Raw genomic sequence first — 12,573 nt, forward strand, 5'->3', positions numbered from 1 at the left:
TGAAAATAATCGGTAGCAAAATACCGATCATATCCTTTTCTATTTCATTTATTTATTCATTTATTTTCATTGAATTTTCTTTTCTTCCTACATTACTTTATGTAGATTCAAATACCTTTTGATTTAGTTTTATATCCCCATTTTCCGTGCACCAGCTTACCTCATTTTGTATGTCCTGAGCGGCCTTAGTTTGCGCGACAGATCCAGCCCCATTTTGTGCGACGGATCCATTCTCTTTTTGCGTGCCAAAAGCCCGCTCGTGTTTTCAATAAGCAGGGCCCGCCTCCCTTTCCGTTCACCTAGGTTCGCCTCATTCTGCTTCGTAGAGTCCTCATCGTTTTGCATAAGCCTGCCGAATACCCACGTTTTTTTTGTTAAAACTTCACAAAAAATTATTTCGTGAAATATTTTCCATTAGCATTAAAGAAAACTTTATAAGACATTTGGAAGTTCTTTGATGGTTTAATGAGGTATAAAAGTATATTTAGTATAATATTTAAGTCGAAAACTAAGCAAATAAGTGAACAATATAATAGTGAAGCCCCATACATTGTCAAAATGGGGTTCCACTCTCAAGAATATTAACATACAGTCTTACTTTAATTTTCAAAACTTCACGGTGCGTCAAAGGTGAAAATAAATAGTTTAAACGACAATTTATGTATGAATTTGTAAAAATTGACTACAAATCGTGAGTGTTAACTCACATTTTTTTGTGAAAAAGGATTTTTTTTTTTTTAATTTTTGAGAACTACGTCCCTTGAACTTTAAGGAAAACTTTATAAGATATTTGGAGGTGGTTTTGCGGTTTATCGAGCAATAAATGTATATTTAGTATAATATTTAAAGCCAAAAAGTAAGCAAATCAGTGAAAATAATAGTAGTGAGGCTCAAGACATTGTTTAAATGGGATTCCACCCTCAAGAATATTGACAGAATGTCTTACTTTAATTTCAAAAATTCACAGAGAGGCGAAGGTGGGATAAATAGTTTGAACGATAATTTATGTTCAAATTTGTAAGAACCAACTAAATACCGTGACCCACGTTTTTTTGCGTAAAATGTAAATTTTTATTTATACAAAATATTTTGTGTGAGAATTAAGAAAAACTTTATAAGGCATTTGGAAGTGGATTTACGATTTATTGAGCAACAAATGTATATTTAGTAGACTATTTGAGCCGAAAACTAAAAAAATAAGTCAAAAATATAGTTGTGAGGCCCAAAACATTGTTAAAATGGGGTTCCACCCTCAAGGATATCAATAGAATGTAACCTTAATTTTCAAAACTTTATGGTGAGGCAAAGGTGAAAATAAGTAGATTGAATAATGATTTGTATACAAAGTTGCAAAACCGATTAAAAACCGTGAGCGTTAACATGTTTTTTACCTCAAAAATGCTAATTTTTTATTTTCACGACATATTTCCATGAGCATTAAGGAAAAATTTATAAGGCGTTTGGAAGCAGATTTACAATTTATTGAGCAACAAATGTATATTCAGTAGACTATTTAAGCCGAAACTAAAAAACTAAGTTAAAAAAATATGGTTGTGAGCCCCAAAACATTGTTAAAATGGGGTCCACCCTCAAGAATATCAACATAATGTCTTAACTTAATTTTCAAAACTTTACGGTGAGATGAAGGTGAAAATAAATAGATTGAATAATGATTTATAAACAAATTTGCAAAACCGACTAATTTTCTATCAATAATTCTAATTCGCGACTTGGAAAATTCATAAAAAATAAAAATAAAAAAATAAAATGCTTTTTGAAGGCAAATAAATTAAAAGATCGCTTCGAATGGGCTTAAAATGTTTCCCTTAATTTGCATGCAAAAGATCTCGCAAAACTAAAAAAATTGATTTTTACAAAAAAATTGTGAGCTATAAGTCGCTAACGGTTTTGCCAATTTCTAAAAAGACTTTGAATAATTCAATTTAATTTATTAGGCTTTTGGAAGCAGATTTATGATTTATTGAGCAACAAATGTATATTTAGCAGAGTATTTAAGTCGAACTAAAAAAAAATGAAAAATATAGTAGTGTGGCTTAAAACATTGTTAAAATAGGGTTCCACTCTCAATAATATGAATGGAGAGTATTACTTTTATTTTCAAAACTTCACAGTGAGGTGAAGGTAAAAATAAATAGTTTGAACGACGATTTATGTACGAATTTGTAAAAATCGACTAAAAACCGTGAGTGTTAAGCCATTTTTTTGTCAAATAAACAAATTTTTTATTTTCGCAAAATATTTTCCGTGAGCATTAACGAAAATTTAAAAGGCATTTGGAAGTAGATTTACGATTTATTGAGCAACAAATGTATATTTAGTAGAGTAATTAAGTCAAAAACTAAAAAAATAAGTGAAAAATATAATAGTGAGGCCCAAAACATTGTTAAAATAGGGTTTCACCCTCAAGAATATTAACGGAAACTATTACTTTAATTTTCAAACTTCATGGTGAGGCAAGGGTGAAAATAAATAGTTTGAACGACGATTAATGTACGAATTTGTAAAAACCGACAAAAAACCGTGAGTGGTTAACCCACGTTTTTTTGTCAAAAATGAAATATTTTTGTTTTCGTGAAATATTTTCCGTGAGCATGAAGGAAAATTTAAAAGGCATTTGGTAGTGGATTTAAGATTTATTGAGCAACAAATGTATTTAGCAGACGAAAACATACAAAATAAGTGAAACATATAGTAGTGAAGCCCAAAACATTGTTAAATTTGGGTACCACCCTCTAGAATATTAACGGAAAGTATTACTTTAATTTTCAAACTTCACGGTGAGGTGAATGTGAATAAATTGTTTGGACGACGATTTATATACGATTTTGTAAAAATTGACTAATTTTTTGTCAAAATTGCAATTTTTTTTTTTCGCAAAATATTTTATGTGAGTATCAAGGAATATTTAATAAAGCATTTGGAAGCAGATTTGTGATTTATTGATCGACAAATGTATATTTAGTAGACTATTTAAGTCGAAAACTAGAAGAATAGTGAAAAATATAGTAGTGAGGCAAAAAATAATATTAAAATAGGGTTGTGCCCTCAAGAATATTTTATTAACGGAAAGTATTACTTTAATTTTCAAATTTCACGGTAAGGCAAATGTGAAAATAAATAGTTTGAAGGACGAGTTATGTACGAATTTGTAAAAACTGACTAAAAACCACAATTTTTGTCGAAAATGCAAATTTTTTATTTTCGTGAAATATTTTTCATGAACATTAAGGAAAATTTTATAAGGCATTTGGAAGCGGATTTCAGATTTATTGAGCAACAAATGTATATTTAGCAGACTATTTAAGTCAAAAACTAAATAAATTAGTGAAAAATATAGTAGTGAGGCCCAAAACATTGTTGAAATGGGTTCCACCCTCAACAATATTAACGGAAAGTGCTAATTTAATTTTCAAACTTCACGGTAAGGTGAAGGTGAAAATAAATAGTTCGACCGACGATTTATATACGAATTTGTAAAAACCGACTAAAAATTGTGAGTGTTAACCCACGTTTTTTTGTCAAAAATGCAAATTTTTTATTTTCGTGAAATATTTTCAGCGACCATTAAGCTAAAGTTACAAGGCATTTGGAAGCAAATTTACTATTTATTGAGCAACAAATGTATGTTTAGTAGAAAACAAAAAAAAATAAGGGAAAAATATAGTAGTGAGGCCCAAAATATTGTTAAAATGGTGTTCCACCCTCAACAATTGACACACCCCGACCTAAATTGAGGCGTGCTGGGCCCCCACCACAACCCGGGCCAGGATGTGACAACAATATTAACGGAAAGTATTATTTTAATTTAAAAATTCATAGTGAGAGGAAGGTGAAAATAAAGAGTTTGAACGACGATTTATGTACGAAGTCGGGGTTCAAAGCGTACAATATCATGTTACGGCGAAGTTGAGCCCAGGATGTGACAATTTGGTATTAAAACCAATCCCTGGTCGAGGGTGTGCCGACGAGGACGTCGGGCCCCTAAGGGGTGTGGATTGTAAAATCCCACATCGCCCAAGGGAGTGGATCCTGTAAGCCTTATATGTATATTCTAATCTCTACCTACCACGAGACCTTTTTGGAGCTCACTAGCTTCGGGTTCCATCGGAACTTCGAAGTTAAGCAAGTTCGCACGAGAACAATCCTATGATGGGTGATCCACTGGGAAGCTCTCGTGTGAGTTCCCAGAAACAAAAACGTGAGGGCGTGGTCGGGGCCCAAAGCGGACAATATCGTGCTACGGCGAAGTCGAGCCCAGGATGTGACAATTTGGTATCAGAGCCAATCCCTAGAAGGGGGTGTGCCGACGAGGACGTCGGGCCCCTAAGGGGGGTGGATTGTAACATCCCACATCGTCCAAGGGAGTGGATCATGTAAGCCTTATATGTATATTCTCATATCTACCTAGCACGAGGCCTTTTGGGAGCTCACTGGCTTCGGGTTCCATCGGAACTCCGAAGTTAAGCGAGTTCGCACAAGAACAATCCCATGATGGGTGACCTACTGGGAAGTTCTCGTGTAAGTTCCCAGAAACAAAACCGTGAGGGCGTGTTTGGGGCCCAAAGTGGACAATATCGTGCTACGGCGGAGTCGAGCCTGGGATGGACGGGAGCACTTGAGTGTATTTATTTACACCCAGCCTGTTGTACAAACCACATTAGGTGGTTCCGACTCGTGTGTAGGGAACTAGTTGAGGAGCTATAAACTCAGTCGTACAGGTCACGCTATGTGACTCCGGCTTGCATGCCATTTCATATTGGGTTATTCCACCTGGCTTACTTACTTCTTTGCTGAGATATTTGACGTGACATATTTGTGGATTTGCTATTTTGAACATGGTTTTGAGATATATATATATATATATATATATATATATATATATATATATATGCGTGTTATGTTCTGGGAATTATACAGGTTTTACGGCGAGGGGTTACTACCTTTGATAATTGAAATGGTTTTTGAAAAGCTTTGTTTTTGCCCACTCACACTTTCTGTTTTGCGCCCCTCCAGGTTTTAATTGCTGAAAGTTCGTATCGACGAGGATTCTTGGCAAATCTCAGGGTAGGTGGTTACTTCTGAGAGTATAATCCTTATCCACTATACTCTACTTACTTATGCTCTAACGTCACGTGTGAAATGGGTTTATTCCCACTCACCAACGCACTCTGGTATTTAGGCACTATTAGGTTTAAATTTATTCACATTTTCCCACATCATCACACTTTATGGCTTCGTCACCTTCCAAGTATCGGCTAGCACAGCTCGATTCGGATTCCTAGTGGACATTCCGGGTCGAGGTGTGTCAGTTTGGTATACAATCATCAATACCTATACTCACCTGGAACTTACATGTGCGTCCGCAGCGTCAACAATATTATACACAACTACGAGAAGCATATTCTAAGATATAAAGCATTTGACATGGCATACTTATGAATATCGCTTTTCTGAGCATGGTTTTGAGTTATGTATATATTCTATTTTTTTCTGGAAAATTATACAGGTTTTACGGCGAGGAGTTACTACCTTTGATAATTGAAATGGTTTTTGAAAAGCTTTGTTTTTGCCCACTCACACTTTCTGTTTTGCGCCCCTCTAGTTTTTAATTGCTGAAGGTTCGTATCGACGAGGATTCTTGGCAAATCTCAGGGTAGGTGGTTACTTCTGAGGGTATAATCCTTATCCACTCTACTGTACTTATGCTATAACGTCACGTGTGAAGTGAGTTCATTCCCACTCACCAGGGCATTCTGGTATTTAGGCACTCTTAGGTTTAAATTTATTCACATTTTTCCACATCATGACACTTTATGGCTTCGTCACCTTCCAGATATTGGCCAACACAACTTGATTCGAAGTCCTAATGGACATTCCGGGTCGGGTGTGTCAGTTTGGGCCACCTACTGGGAAGTTCTCGTGTGAGTTCCCAAAAACAAAACTATGAGGGCGTGGTCGGGGCCCAAAGCGGACAATATAGTGCTACGGGGGAGTCAAGCCCGGGATGTGGTGGGGGCCTGAGTCGGGATGTGACACTTTGTTTGTCAAAAATGCAAATTTTTTATTTTAGCAAAATATTTTCCATGAGCATTAAGAATTTATAAGGCATTTAGAAGCGGATTTACGATTTATTGTGCATATTTAGTAGGCTATTTAAGTTGAAAACTAAAAAAATGAGTGAAAAGTGTAGTAGGGAGGCCCAAAACATTATTAAAATGGGGTTCCACTCTCAAGAATATAACAAAAAGTATTATTATACTTTTCAAACTTCACAGTGAGGCGAAGGTGAATAGTTTGAATGATGATTTATGTATGAATTTGTAAAAACCGATTGAAAATCGTGAGTGTTAACCCTTTTTTTTATGCAAATATTATATTTTCGTGAATTATTTTCCATGAGTATTAAGGAAAATTTATAAGGCTGCTGGAAGCGAAGTTAAGATTTATTGAGCAACAAATGTATATTTATTTGAATATTTAAGTCGAAAACAAAAAAATAAGTGAAAAATATAGTAGTGAGGAGCAAAATATTGTTAAAATTGGGTTGCAGCCTCAAGAATATAATGGAAAGTATTACTATAATTTTCAAACATCACAATGAGGCGAAGTTGAAAAGAAATAGTTTGAACGACAATTTATGTACGAACCCATGTTTTTTTTGTCAAAAATGCAAATTTTTTATTTTTGCAAAATATTTTTCGGGAGCATTGAAGAAAATTTTATAAGGCATTTGGAAGTACATTTACGATTTATTAAGCAACAAATGGATATTTAGTAGACTATTTAAGTCCAAAACTAAAAAATTGAGTGAAAAATATAGTAATGAGGCCCAAAATATTGTTAAAATGGGGTTCCACCCTCAACAATATTAACAGAAAGTATTATTTTAATTTAAAACTTCACAGTGAGGAAAAGGTGAAAATAAAGAGTTTGAACAACAATTTATATACGAATTTGTAAAAACCGAGTAAAAATCGTTGGTGTCAACCCACTTTTTTGTCTAAAATGTTTTTTTTTTTAATTTTTGCAAAATATTTTCCATGAGCATTAAGGAAAATTTATAAGGCATTTAGAAGCGGATTTACGATTTATTGTGCATATTTAGTAGAATATTTAAGCCAAAAATGAAAAAAATGAGTGAAAAGTGTAGTAGTGAGGCCCAAAACATTGTTACAATGGGGTTCCACCCTCAAGAATATAACAAGTATTACTATAATTTGCAAATTCCACGATTAGGCGAAGGTGAAAATAAATAGTTTGAACGACAATTTATGTACGGATTTGTAAAAATCGACTATTTTATTTTCATGAAAAATGCAAAATATTTTATTTTCGTGAAAAATATAGTAGTGAGGCCCAAAAAACTGTTAAACTTGGGATCCACCCTCAAGAGTATAACAAAAAGTATTACTATAATTTTTAAACTTCACGGTGAGGCGAAGGTGAAAATAAATAGTTTGAATAACGATTTATGTACAAATTTGTAAAAACCGACTAAAAACCATGAGTGTTAACCCACTTTTTTTGTCAAAAATGCAAATTTTTTATTTTTGCAAAATATTTTCCATGAGCATTAAGCAAAATTTATAAGGCATTTGCAAGTAGTTTTGCAATTTATTGAGCAACAACTGTATATTTAGCAGACTATTTAAGTCAAAAACAAAAAAAATGAGTGAAAAATATAGTAGTGAGGCCCAAAACATTGTTAAAATGGGGTTCCACCATCAAGAATACAACAAAAAGTATTACTTTAATTTTCAAATTTCACAGTAAGGCAAAAGTGCAAATAAATTGTTTTAACAACGATTTATGTACGAATTTGTAGAAACTAACTAAAAATCGTGAGTGTTAACCCACGTTTTTTGTCAAAAATTTTTACTTTTGCTAAATAATTTCCGTGAGTATTAAGAAAAAATTTATAAGGCAGTTGGCAACGGATTTACGATTTATTGAGTATTAATGTATATTTAGTAGACTATTTAAATTGAAAACTAAAAAAATAAGTGAAAAATATAGTAGTGAGGCCTAATACTTTGTAAAGATAGGGGTCCACCCTCAACTATATTAACGGAAAGTTTACTTTAATTTTTAAACTTCACTGTGAGGCAAAGGTGAAAATAAAGAGTTTGAATGATGATTTTATGTACGAATTTGTAAAAATCGTGAGTTTTAACCCACTTTTTTGTCAAAGATGCAAATTTTTTATTTTTGAGAAATTTTTCCATGAGCATTAAGGAAAATTTATAAGGCATTTAGAAGATTTACGATCTATGGTGCATATTTAGTAGACTATTTAAGTCGAAAACAAAAAAAAAATGAGGGAAATTGTAGTAGTGAGGCACAAAACAATGTTAAAATTCGGTTCCACCCTCAAGAATATAACAAAAAGTATTGCTATAATTTTCAATCTTCACGATTAGGTGAAAGTGAATATAAATAGTTTGAACGGCGATTTATATACGAATTTGTAAAAACCCACTAAAAACTGTGAGTGTTAACCCACGTTTTTTGTCAAAAATGCAAATGTTTTATTTTCGTGAAATATTTACAATGAGCATTAAGGAAAATTTATAAGGTAGTTGGAAGCAGATTTACGATTTATTGAGCAACAAATATATTTAGTAGACTATTTAAGTCAAAAACAAAAAAAAAGTGAAAAATATAGTATTGAGGCCCAAAACATTGTTAAAATTGGGTTCCTACTCAAGAATATAACAGAAAGTATTACTATAATTTTCAAACATCACAGTGAGGCGAAGGTTAAAAGAAATAGTTTATCGGCGATTTATGTACGAATTTGTAAAAAAATAACTAAAAAGCCACGTTTTTTTGTCAAAAATGCAAATTTTTTATTTTCTCGAAATAATTTCCGTGAGCATTAAGAAAATTTTATAAGGCAGTTGGCAATGGATTTAAGATTGATTGAACATCAAATGTATATTTAGTAGACTATTTAAGACGAAAATTAAATAAATTAGTGAAAAATATAGTAGTGAGGCCCAAAACATTGTTAAAATTAGGTTCCACCCTCAAGAATATTAAGGGAAAGTATTACTTTAATTTTTAAACTTCACGTTGAGGCGAAGGTGAAAATAAATAGTTTGAACAACGACTTATGTACGAATTTTTAGAAACTGACTACAAACCGTGAGTCTTAACCCACGTTTTTTTTTTGTCAAAAATGCTAATTTTTTATTTTCGCAAAATATTTTTAGTGAGCATTAAGCAAAATTCTATAAGGCATTTGGAAGCAGATTTCCTATTTATTGAGCAACAAATGTTTATTTAGTAGAGTATTTAAGTTGAAAACTAGAAAAAATAAGTGAAAAATATTGGTGAGGCCTAAAACATTTTTATAATAGGGTTCCACCCTCAAGAATATTAAAGGAAGTATTACTTTATTTTTCAAACTTCATGGTGAGGCGACGGTGAAAATAAATAGTTTGAACGATTTATGTATGAATTATAAAAACAGTGTGTGTTAACCCACGTTTTTTTTTTAAAGTGCAAATTTTTTTTTTCCTAAAATATTTTCTGTGAGCATTAAGGAAAATTTATAAGGCATTTGGAAGCGGATTTAATATTTATTGAGCAACACATGTATATTTAGTAGACTATTTAACTCGAAAACTAAAAAAATAAGTGAAACATTTAGTAGTGAAGCCCAAAAACATTGTTAAAATTGGGTTCCACCCTCTAGAATATTAACGGAAAGTAGTACTTTAATTTTTAAACTTCACGGCGAGGCGAATGTGAAAAACTGTGAGTGTTAACCCATGTTTTTTGTCAAAAATGAAAAAAAATTCAAGAAATATTTTCTGTGAGCATTAAGGAATATTTTATAAGGCATTTGAAAGCCGATTTCCGATTTATTGAGCAACTAATGTATATTTAGAAGACTATTTAAGTCGAAAGGTAAAAAAATAGGTGAAAAATATAGTAGTTAGGCCAAAAACATTATTAAAATAGGGTTCCACCCCAAGAATAATAATGGAAACTATTACTTTAATTTTCAAACTTCACGGTGAGGCGAAGGTGAAAATAAATAGATTGAACAACGAGCTATGTACGAATTTGTAAAAACCGACTAAAAACAGTGAGTGTTAACCCACGTTTTTTTGTCAAAAATGCAATTTTTTTATTTTCGCGAAATATTTTCCTTGAGCATTAAGGAAAATTTTATAAGGCATTTGGAAGCAATTTGCTATTTATTGAGCAAAAAATGTATATTTAGTAGACTATTTAAGTTGAAAACTTAATAAATTAGTGAAAAATATAGTAGTGAGGCCCAAAACATTGTTGAATGGGTTCCGCCCTCAACAATATTAACGGAAAGTATTACCTTAATTTTCAAACTTCACGATGAGTTGAAGGTGAGAATAAATAGTTTGAACGATGATTTATATACGATTTTGTAAAAGCCAACTAAAAATCATAAGTGTTAACCCACGTTTTTTTGTCAAAAATGCAAATTTTTTATTTTTGTGAAATATTTTCCGTGAGCATTAAGGAAAACTTTATAACGCATTTTGAAGTAGTTTTATGATTTTTTTTAGCAATAAATGTCTATTTAGTAGAATATTTAACAGCGAAAGCTAAAAAAATAAGTGAAAAATGTAGTTGTGAGGCCCAAACCATTGTTAAAATCGGGTTCCACCCTCAAGAATATCAACGGAACATCTTACCTTAATTTTCAAAACCTCATGGTGAGGCGAAGGTGAAAAGAAATATAGATTGGACGATGATTTATGTACGAATTTGCAAAACGGACTAAAAATGTGAGTAACCAACGTTTTTTTGTCAAAAATGCAAATTTTTTTATTTTCGCGAAATTTTTTCGCTGAGCATAATGGAAAAATTTGTAAGGAATGTGGAAGTGGATTTACAATGTATTGAACAACAAATGTATATTTAGTAGAATATTTAAGCCGAAAAATAAATATAAAAAAGTGAAAAATATAGTAGTAGACCCAAAAATAGGGTTTTACCCGCAAGAATCTCACCGAAAAGTCTTACGTTAATTTTCAAAACTTCATAATGAGGCGAAGGTGAAAATAAATAGATTGAACGGTGATTTAAATACGACTGGACGATGATCGGTAGCGTGGTACCGATCTTTCCCAATTCCAATTTATTTATGGGAAGTGTTATTGATACTCCAAAAATCTCATTCTACACTCCTCACAAGTGTATTTTTCTTTCCTAATATAGAAAGTTTGGAGTGTCAAATGAGATTTTTGGAGTGCTAATAGCAATTCCCTTATTTATTTATTTTTTGCTTTTTTTTCCCTTCAATTTTTTCTTCGTACGTTACTTTATTTGAGTAACCACTATTAAATTCAAATATCTTTAAATTTAGGTTTTAAATCGTTGATTACAAGTGTTTAAATATGTACTATAATAGATTTTGCACAGAAAAATATATTTTGAAGAATATGAGTTTGATAGTTTCTTGTTATGGTAAGAGAAATAAAACAAACATAAGCGAAAAACATAAAGAAAAAAACTAATAAGAAAAATTGAAAATGGGGGTTCGGTATGAAGCTAGCAATTCCTATTTGGAACTGTTGCTAATAAGCTAGCGACAGTTTCTGGAAATAATCGGTAAAAAAATACCGATCATATCCTTTTCTATTTCATTTATTTTTTTATTTATTTTTCATTGAATTTTCTTTTATTCCTACGTTACTTTATGTAGATTCAAATACCTTTTGATTTAGTTTTATATCCCCATTTTCCGTGCACCAGCTCACCTCATTTTGTATGTTCCGAGCGGCCTTAGTTTGCACGACAGATCCAGCCCCATTTTGTGTGCAACGGATTCATTCTCTTTTTGCGTGCCAAAAGCCCGCTCGTGTTTTCAATGAGCAGGGCCCGCCTCCCTTTCCGTTCACCTAGGTTCGCCTCATTCTGCTTCGTAGAGTCCTCATCGTTTTGCATGCGTCAAGCCTGCCGAATACCCACGTTTTTTTTTTAAAACTTCACAAAAAATTATTTCGTGAAATATTTTCCATGAGCATTAAAGATAACTTTATAAGACATTTGGAAGTTCTTTTACGGTTTAATGAGCAATAAAAGTATATTTAGTATAATATTTAAGTCGAAAACTAAGCAAATAAGTGAACAATATAATAGTGAAGCCCCATACATTGTCAAAATGGGGTTCCACTCTCAAGAATATTAACATACAGTCTTACTTTAATTTTCAAAACTTCACGGTGCGTCAAAGGTGAAAATAAATAGTTTAAACGACAATTTATGTACGAATTTGTACAAATCAACTAAAAACTATGAGTGTTAACTCACATTTTTTTGTGAAAATTGATTTTTTTTTATTTTTGCGAACTACGTCCCATGAACTTTAAGGAAAACTTTATAAGATATTTGGAGGTGGTTTTACTGTTTATTGAGCAATAAATGTATATTTAGTATAATATTTAAAGCCAAAAAGTAAGCAAATAAGTGAAAATAATAGTAGTGAGGCCCAAATGGGATTCCTCCCTCAAGAATATTGACAGAAAGTCTTACTTTAATTTTCAAAACTTCACGGTG

At 32.1% G+C, this 12,573-nt stretch overlaps 1 protein-coding gene across 2 annotated transcripts in view; it reads right to left on the bottom strand.

Moving 5' to 3' along the window:
- LOC126632038 (uncharacterized) overlaps positions 1 to 12,573 on the bottom strand; it is a 17,686-nt gene continuing 5,113 nt past the window's right edge. Inside the window, exons 12-13 of one of the 2 annotated variants that reach the window (XR_007626552.1) lie at positions 11,916 to 11,970; positions 1 to 299 (exon numbers count right to left, since the gene is read on the bottom strand). The gene's annotated coding sequence lies outside the window, so the exon portion shown is untranslated. Of the gene's footprint in view, positions 300 to 11,729; positions 11,971 to 12,573 lie in introns of both variants that reach the window. The other variant, XR_007626551.1, reaches the window with a different exon arrangement.

This window comes from Malus sylvestris, chromosome 8 (assembly GCF_916048215.2).
Source record: "Malus sylvestris chromosome 8, drMalSylv7.2, whole genome shotgun sequence".
Classification (NCBI taxonomy): Eukaryota; Viridiplantae; Streptophyta; class Magnoliopsida; order Rosales; family Rosaceae; genus Malus; species Malus sylvestris.